This window comes from Glycine max, chromosome 3 (assembly GCF_000004515.6).
Source record: "Glycine max cultivar Williams 82 chromosome 3, Glycine_max_v4.0, whole genome shotgun sequence".
Lineage (NCBI taxonomy): Eukaryota > Viridiplantae > Streptophyta > Magnoliopsida > Fabales > Fabaceae > Glycine > Glycine max.
This window is the reverse complement of record NC_016090.4, coordinates 17,844,944-17,862,023: the sequence shown is the minus strand read 5'-3', so window position 1 is coordinate 17,862,023 and position 17,080 is coordinate 17,844,944.

Below are 17,080 nucleotides of genomic sequence, written 5' to 3'. Positions count from 1 at the left end.
GCTCGACTGAAGGAGTCGAAGTCCAGGCTGGAGGAGTCTGAGCTGTGGGTGGTGTCATACCCTAATTTCATCCGGGGACCATTGTTTATCGGCATGCTACCTTTGTTTGACCACCTCAAAATGTTTAACACCCATCGCGGTGGAATCTATAAAGTTTCGAGATGTTTCAGGGAGAAACCGGCCAAAAACACGAAAATAGGAGTGTATTTAGCAAAGTGAGGTGTGTGTAAATAAACTGTTACACTCTAATTTCATTCGGGGACCATTGTTGATCACTTAAGAAGGCTTAACACTCATCACGGTGGAATCTGTAAAGTTCCAGGACGTTTCAGAAAGAAAACAACCAAAAACACAAAAGCAAGGGTGAACTTATCAAACACGAGGTGCATTCAGGAATCTTCCTCAAGAAGCCTCTGGGCGGCAACCACCTCCATTTTGTTAAAAAATGGCATTCGGGGCTTCTGTAATGCTTTCGTAAAATTTCTGAATACCTTGGGTTAGCATATTTCACTTAATATTGGTGAAATGGAAGAGAAAAAAGAGGAAAATCAAGTCTGAAACGCTCCCATAAGACTTCTGTAACTTTTCCGTAAAGTACGAAAAATGGGGGTGAACTTAGTAATTGGGGTGCGCTCAGAAATCTTCCTCAAGAAGCCTCTGGGCGGCAAGCACCTCCCTTTTTCCCTATAAATAGGGGAGGGGGTTGTTTCAAAAATGTTCATGATCCCTAGGCTATGCATTTCAGCTATTTTGGATGAAAAAATGTGTTTCTGTGAAGAAAATCCAAGCCGAGATGCTACCGTAACGCTTCCGAGACATTTCCGTGAGCAAATCCATGAAGATTTTCCGCCGTTCTTCACCGTTCTTCGTCCATTCTTCGTTCATTCTTCGGTCTTCAACTGGTAAGTGTTTGAATCCAAGACTTTCAATTCATTTCTTGTTTTGTTTGCTTTCATCTTCATCACGTTCACTTTTGATTTTCTTTTCTTCCGCTTTTAACGAGCTTTTTACCGTTTATTTAAGCTATTATCTTGCCTAATAAATGATAAAATGAATTTCAACCGATCATTTGTGTTGTAATCTCGTTTAATCACTGTTAAAATAAAATTCAACCGATCGTTCACATTGCAACCTCGGTTAAATAAAAAAAGGCAAAATAATAATAAAATAATCAAAATATCTTGAAAATAAATAATAATAAAATAATCAAAATATTTTGAAAAAATAATAATAAAATAATCAAAATATCTTTGAATAAAATAATCAAAAAAATCAATCGGACGTTTTTCTTTGGAAGTTTCCTTGAATGAATTGACTAATAACCAAAGTGAAACTAAGACTAAAATTAACTCACAAATCAAACTTTATCCGCAAAAGTCACTTAAAACTGTTTTAAGGTCCAACGCCTTAAACGACCCTCTTTGCTTTTATCGGTTAACATGGACCAACGCCTTAACGTTTCTCTCCTTTCCAAAAATCAAAAGATCGTTTAATGGTCCAATGCCTTAAATGGCTTTTGTTCGGTTAAAATATATCTTGCGAAAAAAGATAAAAACAACTTAGTCAACGTTTAGTTCTGAAAGAACTACGTAGGTCTGATTTCCTCATCACAATTGAAGAATATGTAGGAGCGAGGGAAACACCCTTGTCGACCACAAAAAGATAGAAAAATACGAAAAGGCCCATAAAAAGCTAAAAAAAAAAAAAAAAGGAAAAATACATAATTTTGAAGTCATATTTGCACACTTGATTGAAGGCTGCCGTCCCTTGTGATGGACGCGTGGGGTGCTAATACCTTCCCCATGCGTAAAAACAACTCTTGAACCTTTCATGATTAAAGTTCGTAGACCACACGTTCTGGTTTTTCCGACGTTTTCCTTGAATAAACATTGATAGCAACTCCGCGCGCCTTCCTCCCTTGGAAGGCGCACCTGTGAGCCCTCGCGTCGCCCTCCCGCCGAAGGGTAGGTTGCGACAGGTGGCTAAGGAGAAAGAGGCCAGCAAGGAGCTTGAAGAGAAGCTGATAATGTACAAGAATGAGGTTGTGGAGTTGAATGAAAAGAGCTTTAACAAGGCTGTCAGGCAGATCGGGTTCTTTGCCAAGGACCTTGACTTGGGTCTTTTTGACCCTTTGAAGGACGTGAATGATGGTGATTTGCTTGACGAAGAAGAAATTGTTACGGAGGAGGAGTAGAGTGCTAAGGAGCAAGGAGATGATGTCAAAGTTTAGACTGCCTTCTGTTTATTTTCTTCTTTTCTTCGTTGTTGGATTTTGGCCGCATAGGCCTTGTAATTACAACAATTGTTATTTTTCTTCAATGTGTATGATTTTACTTTGTTGACGAATTTTGCCCTGTGTATGTTATGCATGTCTTGTGTTTTTGCCTTTGTCTATGCAACACTTTGTTACTTGTGGTAGTGTGAATAGGCTATCATGATGAGCATGATGTCTTTGGCGGCATAGGAAGCAAGACCTTGGTGATGTGGGAAGGAAGACCTTGGTGGTCTTATTAAATAGAAAAGCAAGTGATGTGAAATCATCTTAAGTTTGATTTCAACCTGATTAAAGGTCTTGTCACTCATGCAATGGTGCTTTCTTTCGCTTCACGAAGCTTCTCCTCTAATGCTTGTGAGGAGTTAGTGTGATTTGCACCTGATTGAAGGTCTTATCAACCAATCTGGCAATAGGTCGTCTTGACCTATGGAGTCTTTCCCTTGATGGTTGAGAGGAAATGGTATGACTTTCGCTTCATTAAAGGTCTTGTGGAACCTGGACCTTTGACTGTAGTCGTCATGGTTCATAAGGAGTAAGCTAACCAAAGGGGGGCCTTGGGTTTTGAAAGTATGCTTACCAAGGGTGGACCTTGGGTTTTGTAGGGGTGCATACCAAGAGCGGACCTTGGATTTTTGATGTTCTTGTATTCCTGCATAGATAAAAGAGTTAGGAATAGAAAAGATTGTCAAGGGTAGACCTTGCGTACCTTGAGTTCCTTGGAGATGAAACTTAGCAAAAGAAGGGCTTACTGTGGAAGCAAAGCTTTCCAAGTTTATTTTGATGATGCCAAAGACACAAGTCAAGAATCAAGAGTCAAACAAGTTTCAAGAATCAAAGAGTCGTTCAATCAAGAATCAAGATTCAAGTGAAGATTCAAGAGAAGAATCAAGATATGCAAGAACTTCAAGAAAAGCATCAATATAAGTATAAAAAGATTTTTCCAAAAGAAAATATTGAATAACACAATTTGTCCAAAATAATTTTTCAAAGAAAAATCTTTTACCAAAGTTTATACTCTCTGGTAATCGATTACCAGAAGAGCAGTAATCGATTACTAGAAGCCCAAACAATTTTATAACTTTTTTACAAAGTAGTAATCAATTACCATGGGCATGTAATCGATTACCAATGTTTTTAAACGTTGGATTTCAAATTTCAAGAGTCACAACTTGTGATAAAACATTTTCAAACTTGTGTAATCGATTACCAGTGTTTCTAAATGTTTTGGTATTTAAATTTAAACATGAAGAGTCACATCTGTTGATGTGTAATCGATTACACTATGATGGTAATCGATTACTAGTGACTTATTTTGAAAATTAAATTACCAAAAGTCACAATTCTTAAAGTGACTAGTTTTTGAAGATTTTTTAAAGAGTCACAACTTTTAAAGTGACTAGTTTTCAAAAAGAGTCACAACTTTTAAAGTGACTAGTTTTCAAAAGAGTCGCAACTTTTAAAGTGACTAGTTTTAAAGAAATTGCCAAGAGTCACAAACTTTAACTTGAGTCATCAAATGACTATAAATATGTGACCATGGCACGAATTTTAATAAGAGATTCCTTTCATTCATTTACGAATTAAAAAAAAAAAGATTTCTTTCATTCAAAAAGAGGAATTTCTGATTTGTTCTCAACATCTTTCTAAGAGTGTTTTTGTCCAATACTTTCTTTATCAAGAAAAGTTCATTGGCCAAAAACTTGTGCTATTCTATTTTCTTCTCCTTCATTCCTTCTCCCTTTTGCCAAAAGAATTCAAAGAACTAACCGTCTGAGAATTCTTTTGATTCCCCAAACAAAGAATTCAAAGAATTAACCGTCTGAGAATTCTATGTAAGAAGCGGGTAGCTTCTTGGTTGTAATAGTGAACACAAGGGAGGGTACATCCTTTGTGGTTCACTTCAAGTAGAGGGTACATCTACTTGGTTGTTCAAAGAGAACAAGGGAGGGTACATCCTTTGTGGCTCTTTGCTTGTAAAGGATTTTACAAGGTTATTGGAAATCTCAAGAACCGTGGTTTGCTTGGGGACTGGATGTAGGCATGGATTGTGGTCGAACCAGTATAAATCTTGTGTTTGTTTTCTTCTTCTCTACACTCTTTACTTTTCCGCTATGCACTTTTTATTTCCGCTTTACTTTTGTCTAAGTTATTGTTTCTGTTCTTTACTTTCTCATAACTTAGTAGTAAAGCCTAATTGAATCTAGTAATATTAAGAAGGATAAATTTTAATTAGTCAAGACACATTAATAATTAATTCAACCCCCCCTTCTTAATTATTCCGAGGCCACTTGATCCAACACTTACCAAGGGTGAACCTTGGGTTTAACGAGCCTTGGACTGGGGACGTGTTTGCCTTGGGTTTTGACAAGCTTGTAGAGCTGCATCAAGGCTTACCAAGGACGGGCCTTGGGTTTTGTGAACCTATGAAACTCGCCAAGGGCGAGCCTTGGGTTTGGTGAGCCTTTGGAGAATCAACCAGAGACGTGCCCATCTAGGATTTTAGCGAGACTCACTAAGGGCAGACCTTGGTTTAACGAGCCTGGTGTGTGTAGCACACGTGTCATGCTCTTGCGTACATGTCGCTCATGGAGTGCCATGTACTAGAGTCGTAGTGTCATACTCTTGCATACATCTCACTTGTGGAGTGGTACGCACTAGAGACATGGTGACGTGCTTTTGCATACGTGTCACTCGTGGAGTGGTATATACTGGAGACTTGGTGCTCTTGCATACATGGCACTTGTGAAGTGGCGCATACAGGAGACATAATGCTCTTGCATACATGTCACTTGTGAGGTGGCACGTACTGGAGACTTGGTGCTAGAAGAAGGGCTCACCAAGGACAATCCTTGGGTTTGAAGAGCTTGTGGAGCTGCGACCATGGATGTACCTGTCTTGACAAGAAAATTATGAAAAAGGAAGGGGTGTAGAATTTTATTCAATGTATTTGATTGAGTACAAATTCCCTTTGTTATCCTAGACGTGCCTCTTTAAAACCTTTCAAGCCAAAACCCTGATTTTTCTATTTTTGGGACAAAAGACTTAAATAGGAAAAAAAGTAAAACATTTGGGTTTGCATTAGGTCAACTAAAGTAAAACTTTAGGTGGGTGGCATTCCATGTTCTCGGAATTGTTTTGCCATCTAGTTCTTATAGTCTTTATGCTCCATTGTTTAGGCTTGCTATGACCCTAAATGAGCCTTCCCAAATGGGATCAAGCTTTCCCACTCGGGGATTTTTTCTGACTTCACCTCAAACTCTCCATACGAGGTCACCAAGTTAAAAGACTCATGGTTGAACCTTTGTATTGTACTCCTCACTGCTCGAAGTTTGGTAGTTTCTTCCCTAATCATGGCTATGTCTTGGACTTCGTTTGTTGTCTCGAGTTCTACCCTCATGTTTTCTTCATTTTGTTGTTGCCAGAACAGCAGTCTCCTTGTTGATGGTTCCTCGATTTTAACGAGGATCATGGCATATGTGCCATATATGAGTCAATAAGGATCTTCCTTGGTTGCTATCTGGGTGAATAATGATAGTTCCAAAGTATACTAGGGAGCTCCTCTTTCCACAGACCCTTAGACTTATCGAGTCTAGTACGTAGGGCCCTGAGGATGACTTTGTTGCTTGTTTCTGCCTGTCCGTTGGTCTGGGTATGTTCGATAGAGGTGATGAGGTGCTTGATGCCTAGCCTCGTCAGGAAGTGTTCGTAAGTCTGAGCTTTGAATAGGATGTCGTTGTCTGTGACAATGGCATACGGGAGGTCGTACCTACATATAAGGTGTTTCCAGGTGAATTTTTCCACCTCATTGGCCGTAATTTCTCATAGTGGTCTTGCCTCGATCTTCTTGGTGAAGTACTTGATGGCAATTAGTAGATATTTGACTGCTCCAAGAGCATTTTACAGTGGTTCCAGTATGTCAATTCCCCACATGGCAGAGGGTCAAGGGGAGCTCAAACTGTGGAGATTGTCAAAAGGGGTGCATGAAATGTCTGCAAACTCTTGACATCGTTTGCATCTCTTTGTGAAGTCAAGGGTATTGGCCCTGAGTGCCAGCTATTACTAGTCGGCACGCACCACCTTGGTTGCAAGGGAGCGTCCCCCAGTATGGAGACCACAGATCCCTTCGTAAAGCTCTCACGTGACATAATTTGCCTATTGGCTGTTCAGGCATCTTAACAAGGATGTTGTTAACCCTCTTTTGAATAGCTTGCCATCAAGAATAACGTAGTAGTTAGCATTCCGTTTCAAGTGTCGAACTTCATTCTTGTCTGATGGCAACACCTCCTGAATTAGGAAATTCTTCTAAGGGGTCATCCAATATGGTTCTTCCTCTTCTTTGGTCATAAATTATTCAATGTCTATGGTGGGAGTTTGGAGTGTCTCCTGAATGATAGTTGTCATATCCTAATTTTGTCCGAAAACTATCATTCGTTGATGTTTTGATTCTCGCTAACCAAAAGGTATTGTTCGACACCAATTTCTGCATAAGGCATGAGATCGTTCGACATTTTGGTCAAGGATGTAGAAAATACCCAAGGGGAGGGGCAAAAGGGTCATTTCAGGTGTCATACCCTAATTTCGTCCGGGGACCATTGTTTGTTGGCATGTGAATTTTGCTTGACCACCTCAAAATGTTTAACACCCATCGTTGTGGAATCCGTAAAGTTCTGAGATGTTTCGAGAAGAAATCGGTCAAAAACACGAAAACGGGAGTGTATTTAGCAAAGTGGGGTGTGTGTAAATAAACTATTACACTCTAATTTCATCTGAGGACCATTGTTGATCACTTCAGAAGACTTAACACTCATCGCTGTGGAATTCGTAAAGTTTCGTGAGATTTTGGAAAGAAAACGGTCAAAAACACAAAAGTGGGGGTGAACTTATCAAGATAGGGGTGTAAATAGCAATTTGAATCTAGGCCCGTCCAGAAAATTTTGGAAGTTGGGTTGCTTAAGGAGGAAGCAACTGGGCGGCAAGCTCCTCCGCGTTGTTGAAAAATGGTTTTCGGGGCTTCCGTGACTTCCGTAAAATTTCTGAAAACCTTGGGTAAGCATATTTCACTTAAAATTGGTGAAAGGGAAGACAAAAATCAAATCCGAAACACTTCCGTAAGGCTTCCGTAACTTTTCCGTAAAGTACGAAAAGGGGGGTGAACTTAGTAATTGGGGTGCACTTAGAAATCTTCCTCAAGAAGCCTCTGGGCGGCAAGCACCTCCCTTTTTCCCTATAAATAGGGGAGGGAGGCTGTTTCAAAATATTCATGACCCATTGGCTATGCATTTCGGCTAGTTTGGGCAAAAAACACGTTTTCGTGAAGAAAAATCGATTCGAAGTGCTTCCGTAACGCTTCTGTAAGCGATTCTGTGGAAATTCTTCATCGTTCTTCACCGTTCTTCGTTCGTTCTTCATCATTCTTCAGTCTTCAACCGGTAAGTTCCCGAAATCGAATCTTTCAATTCATTCTATGCACCCTTAATGGTCCCTACTTGTTTTGTGTACTTTCACTTTAATTTCGCTTACTTTCAGTTTTCTTTTCTTCTGCTTTAACGAGCTTTTTACCGTTTATTTAAGCCGTTTTCTCACCTAATAAATGATAAAATGAATTTCAACCGATCATTTGTGTTATAATCTTGTTTAATCACTGTTAAAATAAAATCTAACCGATCGTTCACGCTGTAACTTCGGTTAAACCAAAAAAAGCAAAATAATAATAAAATAATCAAAATATCTTGAAAAAATAATAATAAAATAATCAAAATATCTTTGAATAAAATAATCAAAAAAATCAATTGGACGTTTTTCTTTGAAAGTTTCCTTGAATGAATTGACTAATAACCAAAGTGAAACTAAGGCTAAAATCAACTCACAAATCAAGCTTTATCCGCAAAAGTCACTTAGAACCGTTTTAAGGTCCAACGCCTTAAACGGTCCTCTTTGCTTTTATCGGTTAACATGGATCGCTCAATCAACCCATAACTTTACCGCTTTTGCAAGAACTATGTAGGTCTGAGTTTCTCATCGCATTTGAGGATACGTAGGAGCAAAACCCCGCTTTTGTCAACCACCCCAAGAGATCGTTAATGGTTCAACACCTTAACGTTTCTCTTCTTTCACAACCAAGAGATCGTTAATGGTCCAATGCCTTAACATTTCTCTCCTTTCAAAAGAATCAAAAGATCATTTAATGGTCCAACGCCTTAAATGACCTTTGTTCAATTAAAATCTATCTTGCGAAAAAAGATAAAAACAACTTAACCAACGTTCAGTTCTAAAAGAACTACGTAGGTCTGATTTCCTCATCGCAATTGAGGATACGTAGGAGCGAGTGAAACACCCTTGTCGACCACAAAAAGATAAAAAATACAAAAAGGCATAAAAAGACATAAAAACATAAAAAAAAGGGAAAAATACATAATTTTGAAGTCATATTTGCACACTTGATTGAAGGTTGTCGTCCCTTGTGATGGACGCATGGGGTGCTAATATCTTCCCCGTGCGTAAATACAACTCTCGAACCTTTCACACATAAAGTTCGTAGACCACACCTTTCCGGTTTTTCCGACGTTTTCCTTGAATAAACGTATGTGGCGAGTCTGCGCATTTTCTTTTCTTGGAAGACGCACCCATGAGCCCTGTGTCACCCTCCCGCCGAAGGGTAGGTTGCGACACCAGGCAATTTTCTGGACTCTGGCTTGCCTGGGCCCCCAAATTGCTTAGGGCTGAAGGAACCAGCTCTCTTGGGTGAGCCAATTTCTTCTGGACTAAGCAACAGCTCACCTAGGCGAGTTGCAAGTCCACCAAGTGTCTTTTTTTGCTATAAATAGGCGTGAGGGAGGCTGAGTAAAGGGATCCAAGGTTCAACATTGAGAGATTTTGAGAGAAGAAGAAAGAAGAGAAAATGAGGCTGAGGCGCTACTGAATTGCGACCATAATCGACTTCTACATCTTTCTTCGTTCGGTGTTCTTCGTTCGTCATCCAATTAGTTTTTGTTTTAAGGATTTGGATACGATCTATGCACCTTTAGGGGTCCTCTTTGTTGTTTTGTGCATCTTCATCTCCTTCTCCTATCATCAGTAATCTCTTATCTTCTTGAAAACTAAATTTAAACCAATCATTAGTGTCGTAAATCATCTTTTTAAAGAGATTGAAAGTTAATAAATAAAACCAAGATGAAATCAACATATAACTGAATCTCTTTTCATTAAAGTCACTTGAGATCGCTCAAGGTCCAACGCCTTAACGGTCTCTTTTTCTTGTTAGTTAAAAATAAATCTTTCAAAAGCCTAAAATCAACTCAACACACAAATTTCTCACTTTAAAGAACTATGTAGGTTTGAATTCCATATCGCACCTGAGGATACGTAGGAGCAAGGGCAACACCCTTGTCGACCCCAAAAAAGCAAAAAATATAAAAAGGGAAAATAAATAATTTTGAAGTCATGTTATGCACACTCGATTAAAGGTTACCGCCCCTTGTGGCAGGCGCGTGGGGTGCTAATACCTTCCCTATGCATAAACAACTCCCGAACCCTTATTTTCAAAATTCGCAAACCCCTTTTTGGTTTTTCTAACGTTTTCCTCGAATAAACATTGTTGGCGACTCTCAGGCATCCTCCATTTTTGGAAGACGCACATCTTTCATCTCACCTCGCCCTCCCATCAAAGGGTAGGTTGCGACAGTTGGCGACTCCATTGGGGACCTTTGAGAGTTAAGCCATTCAATCAATGTGCAATTTTTTATCGTAACTTCTTCTTTATTTATGTTCCCTTTTTCCTTTTGTTTTGTCCATATTTGTATATAACCTTTGCTATGTTGTTGTGTTTGGTGTGTGTTTGTCTATCTATTACATTCATAGTTAGAAATATTTTTGTTCTATGCACACATGGCACCTACACCTCGCACACACGTTGAGATATTAGGCCCTATACCCGGGTCTATGTGAGCCATAAGGAGTGGAGGTCGATCTGTGGTCATGTTGGGTCTCTGACTCGCTTGATAATAGTGAAGCCTCATATAGAGTTTTCCTATTTTTGTGATGCATTATCACTGATAGTCCATATCGCCACAATGTATTATCTAAGAGGATGATATCTCTAGAAGCCAGTAAAGTTACATGAAACCACCCTTGGGAGTTGTCAATAGAAGGGGACTTTTGGATCCTTTCCATTAGGGGGGCACATAGCAAACTCACTCTGGCTTGCTCCTTGATTGCATCATGCATCTCTTCATGGAATCGTAATGGACATATCATTCCTGCATTTATCATTTATCATATTCATACATTGCATTTGCATGAGTCATTGCATTATCAAACATCTTCATTTAGCATGCTTTTGTTCTGCCAACTGCATACATTCTATTTTCATTGTTCACATGTTATGTTCACATGTTATGTTCACTCATGCATGATCATTGCATTTTCCTCTGCAAAAAAAGAAACAAAAACAAAAAAAAGGAAAAAAAAGAAAGCCACAATGAAGAATGAAGTTTACACCACAGTTACATATGTTAGGTACCATGATGATAGCTATAAACAAACCATGTTGGGATTATACACTCATTTCTCTTAAAAAATGATTGAAAATCATGTGAACATGGTACCTAATGCATTGTTAACGAGGAAATGATGGTTCTTCGGGTGTCTCAGGTCGATCTCATAATTACATTTTTCATGCATAACATAAGTATGCCCAAGTCGTTCATCTCTATGATATGTTGTCGAAATATTGACAGTCAAAATTTCTATTCCTTGGATTATGGGGTCAAACCAAGCACATGCTTTTAAGAAAAGGGTTTCATCGAGTCAAGGTCAAGTATGGAAGTAACCAACTTGCAAAAGTTGGGGCAGGAGATGGATCGAGTTTACATAGCTTCTCTGGTTACTGCCAACACATGATTGAGCTAAATAATTTACAAAATTTGGAGACTGTTGATGTCCATGTTTTATTTCCAGTTGCACTTTGACTCTGACAACATGTAATGTTGTCTGAATTGATTCGACCTTATGTTCTACTAAATGTCCTGAGTAAAATTTGCAATACTTCGACAATGTATCATTCACATACATTCATGCTTATTTTTATTTTCACATTGGTTGCATTGCTCATTGCATTCTTTCCTTGAAATCAGAACTATAATCATTGTAATCAAAAGGAAAGAACGTGCTTTACGGTGCCCTTACCAAACGCGTTCTAGAGCTAAAGTGATGAGTGAAATAGAGGAGGTGCAAGAGCAGATGAAAGCTGACATGGAGGCCATTAAAGAGCAAATGACCATAATGATGAAAGCCATGATGAGTATGAGAAAGATGATGGAGGTCAATGCGGCTACAGTTGTTGTCGCAAGTACCATCACAGAATTGGACCCGACTCACCCACCTAGCTTCAATCAAGTATATCATCTAGCCTCGGATAAGGTAGGTCAGGGAAGCAAAGCATTGGGAAGTACGGGCGGCCCCCATTTTGTGTAGGTCCAGAGCAAGCATTCCTTCCCACCATATGGCTTGCCTCCCAACTATACACCACCCAATGCTGCACACACTCCCGATGAGAATGTCGACAACTCTGCTCCCATACCCATTGAGAGCCAACATCCCCGATCCAGTCATGCATATGTCTCCCAACGCATGGGGGAGACACATGAAGCACCCCGAGACCACAACCCTTGCATTTTATGGTGGGAAGAGTCCCTCCTACTATGGTGGAAAGGGAGAGATTTGATCATATAAAGAGGAGGCTGAGGGCTATTGAAGGAGCTAGAGATTATGCCTTTGCTGACATGGCAGAACTGTGCCTAGTGCCTGACATCATTATCCCTCCAAGGTTCAAGGTGTCAGATTTCGATAAATACAAGGGGACTACTTGCTCCAAGAATCACCTGAAGATGTACAACAGGAAAATGGGGGCATACTCAAAAAATGAAAATTTGTTGATGCATTTCTTCCAAGAAAGTCATACTTGGGCAGCCGTCACCTGGTATACTAATCTAGAACTTTCCCGAGTCCATTCTTGGAAGGACCTAATGGTTGCCTTCATTAGGCAGTATCAGTACAATTATGATATGGCTCTGGATAGAATGCAACTACAGAACATGTGTAAGAAGGAGCATGAATCTTTCAAAGAATACGCCCAAAGATGGAGGGATCGGGCAGCTCAAGTAGCATCCTCAATGATGGAGAGGGAGATGATAACAATGATAGTAGACACATTACCAGTGTTCTACTATGAGAAGATGGTGGGTTACATGCCTTCAAGCTTTGCCAATTTACTGTTCGCTGGTGAAAGGATCGACGTGGGTATAAGAAGAGGCAAATTTGATTATCATGCTTGGATGAATAGGAAACCTGGGGCAAATGGAGAGAATAAGAAGGAAGGAGGAATCCATGTTGTGACTGTTGTTCCTACATGGCCAAATTTCCCACCAACTCAACAATATTAATACTCAGCCAATATCAACCCTTTTCATTACCCACCACCCTATCAGCCAAGAACACTCAATCATCCATAAAGGCCACCCCTAAATCAGCCACAAAACCCGCCTGCGGCACATCTGATAGCAAACACCACCCTTAACACGAACCAAAACACCAACCAGGGAAGGAATTTTCCAGAAAAGAAGCCTGTAGAATTCACCCCAATTCCAGTGTCGTATGCTAACTTACTCCCATATCTACTCAATAATGCAATGGTAGCCATAATCCCAACAAAGGTTCCTCAACCACCATTTTCCTGAGGATACAACCCCCAACGTGACATGTGCTTATCATGGGGGAGTTTTGGGGCATTTCATTGAGCATTGTATGACCCTGAAACATAAGGTGCAAAGTCTGATTGATGCAGGCTGGCTGAGATTCGAGGAGGACAATCGCTCGTGAATTCTAATGTTGTCAAGCAATACTATGCATGATGCTTGGGGCAATTTGAAGGTTGTTGTTAGATGTCTCCAATGACTTGTTAGGATTTTCAGGTTTATGTCATTATTGTAAACAACAGTCACAATGCTAATAAAATGGATAAATTTGATGTCTTTGTCTCTCATTCTCTCACAATTACATCTTTGCTTATTTAACTTTCATTAGAATGTGAATATAAGTCGTTGGTTTGTTTTCTCAGGTGACCTGCGCTCCTGAGTTGATCTCCAAGTTTGTTCAATCGAAAATTACTCGTTCTACACGTTTGGTGGGGGTGTCGTAAACGACAAGTAAAGTTCAAAACAAAAAGAAAAAAACATTGGATTGACTATGTTACAAATAAGAAGTACAAATATTCATGTGACCTCATTTTATCGTTCTTAAAAGTTGTCTTTTTGCGAGAAAAGTGAGTTATCAAGAATATGAGTCATTTGACTTAATCTGTCAATTGAAAATCCTTTATATGTTTCTCGTCTTTGAAAATTCATTTTTGAGAACCTACACGGTTTCTTTCTTTTTTCCTTGCTACAAGGTCATGACAAAAGACAACAATAGATACCTCAGAGCCCTACACTGGGGCAATGAGAGGCACCATGCATAAGCCTCAAGCGAACCAAGGGGTAGATCAGAAGTTCTCACCCGGTAGGTCAAAAACCCAAAAGGGCGGCCTAGGCAAAGGTTAGGGTTAATAAAAAACAAAAGAAAAAAAAAGAAAGAATCAGGAGCGTGTTTATCAGAGGTTTGGTCCCAAAATCCAAACTACCAAAAGTATCTAGTCAAGATTTGAAATGACACATGGCCATGTTTCAACATCCTAAACACTAAATTATCCCTTGCTACCCCCTCTGAGCCAAAGCATATTTATTTTCTAAAAAAACAACACAAAAAAACAGGAAAAAAAAAACAAAATAGGAACCTTGAGTAGGAACCACCGCTAAATCGGCGGGAAGAGCAATGCAAACTACACATGCATGAAGTTGGGCAACAATGAAAGAAAATAAAATCCGCCAAAGGCGAGTGAAGAAAAAAAGAGACAAAAGATCTCCAGATTTTACACGGAAGGCACAAAAGTGCAATAAGGATTAATGTATAAGACAAAAGGAGTAGAGCCCGACCCAAGAGTTGAAAGGAACAAAAGTACAAACAAGACTCTCAAGGTTCTTAGTCAATATAACCCTCAAACACTCTTTGAGCCTCTCTGATCCTTTCTTTCATAGCCCTCTTACCCATGACCAAGTTACAAGCCCAATAAAGCCCATATGGATCAAGGAATGACCAATTTTGCTTTTAAAGTTTGGATTCTGGAATGAAACCCACGCACGCGTGTAATTGTTGAAAAAAATATATATAAAAAGAAAAAGATAATCCTCGAGGTTTCGCACTTGCACATTTGAGAAGAAAACTCATTCGACCAGGAGCTTGTGGGAAATGCCCAAAACAATTGTGATAGTAGGGTAACATCTGATGTTAGTCACTCATGCGGACTCCTTAGGATTCCCTTTGAATCCAAGGGTGGCCTTTGTTGTATAAATTCTTTTAGGATCAGCCCATGTCATCAAATTTTAGTGGGATCGACAAACCCTTAGCATCACTCTACGATCTTAAATCGGGAAATTTTCACTTAGTCACATACCAAAGTGTGACAATCCATTGCCATCCTTCAATGGGGCACACGATCGATCCCAAAGCCTTGTGTTTTCTTGTTGTGCATAATAATCAAAGTTTAAAAAAAAACGGGAAAACGCTAAGGTCAATATTTCGATTGATTGATTAAATGTCAAACGGTTCCATTGTCGTCACTCCAAAATTGTCAAGTGACTAAATCAAACAAAACATACACTCTGAGGGAGTCCCCGAAGAGATTTTCAAAAAGATAGGATGAGGTCTCATGAGTTATCACGTCTTTCAGAAAGAGACAGTCAATCTGTGTTTGCCACAAAAAGAAAAAAAAATCAAAACAAAATCAAAATCACAAAAATAGGAAAGAATGTCATGAGCATTACACAATTTTCATGATTCAAAACCTTTTGCATTACTACCATTTCAAGATGAAGGTTGCATGTATCTGCATCCCAAAAATCATGTTCATATTAGGCTATAAGTGTGTAGGTTTCTCTTCATATACCAATTTCCCAAATCTAATGTCCTATCTTTTAAGTTTAGGATGAGAGGCCCTCCCAAAGAGTTGATATCTTGCTTTCTCATAAGGTTGAGCCCTTTGGTACTAGTGCATATTGGCTTGTTTCATAGGACCCAACGTCCTTTGCTTTATGATTTCACAGGACTCAAAGTCCTCGCTTTTATCTTTCATAGGACTCAAAGTCCTTGCTTTCATCTTTCACAAGACTCAAAGTCCTCGCTTTTATCTTTCGCAGGACTCAAAGTCTTCGCCTTTATCTTTCACAGGACTCAAAGTCTTTGCCTTTATCTTTCACAGGACTCAAAGTCTCGCTTTTATCTTTCATAGGACTCATAGTCCTCGCCTCTTTCTTTTATAGGACTCAAATTCCTCTATCTTTATGCTTTCATAGGACTCAAAGTCCTCTGTCATTTACATTTCAAAGACTTCAATGTCTTTAGTCATTTACGCTTTCAAAAGACTACAATGTCTTCATTTACATTTCAAAGACTTCAATGTCTTTAGTCATTTATGTTTTCAAAAGACTACAATGTCTTCATTTACATTTCAAAGACTTCAATGTCTTTAGTCATCTATGTTTTCAAAAGACTACAATGTCTTCATTTACATTTCAAAGACTTCAATGTCTTCAATCATATATGCTTTCAAAAGACTACAATGTCTTCATTTACATTTCAAAGACTTCAATGTCTTTAGTCATTTATGCTTTCAAAAGACTACAATGTCTTCATTTACATTTCAAAGACTTCAATGTCTTGATTCATTTATGCTTTCAAAAGACTACAATGTCTTCATTTACATTTCAAAGACTTCAATGTCTTCAGTCATTTATGCTTTTAAAAGACTACAATGTATTCATTTACATTTCAAAGACTTCAATGTCTTCAGTCATTTAATCTTTCAAAAGACTACAATGTCTTCATTTACATTTCAAAGACTTCAATGTCTTTAGTCATTTACGCTTTCAAAAGACTACAATGTCTTCATTTACATTTCAAAGACTTCAATATCTTCAGTCATTTATGCTTTCAAAATACTACAATGTCTTCATTTATATTTCCAAGACTTCAATGTCTTCAGTCATTTACGCTTTCAAAAGACTACAATGTCTTCATTTACATTTATAAGACTTCAATGTCTTCTGTCTTTTACATTTTACAAGACTTCAATGTCTTCCATCTTTTACACTTTATAAGACTTCAACGTCTTTTGTCTTTTATAGGACTCAATGTCCATGTCTTCGTGCTTCTTAGGACTTTCATGCCCTCCCTTTTTACGTTTTATAGGACTTCAATGTCCTTTTGTTTACAGGTTTTTCTTCCTTGGTTTTTGCCAGTTGCCCAGTCGAATAGCAAGGTCCCTCAAACAAAATTAGTGTGCTTATCTTTACTTCCCTTTTATTTCCAATAAAATATAAGTAAAGAGGGACAACTGTGATACCCTAATTTCGTCCGGGAACTATCATTCACTGATGTTTTGATTCTCGTTAATCGAAAGGTATTGTTTGACACCAGTTTCTGCACAAGGCATGAGATCGTTTGACATTTTGGTCAAGGATGCAGATAATACCCAAGAAGAGGGACAAAAAGGTCATTCCAAGCAATTTTCTGGACCCTGGCATGCCCAGGCTAGCCTTTAGCTCGCCTGGGCCCCCAAATTGCTTAGGGCTGAAGGAACCAGCTCGCTTGGGCGAGCCAGTTTCTTTTGGACTAAGCAACAGCTCTCCTAGGCGAGCTGCAAGTCCACCAAGTGCC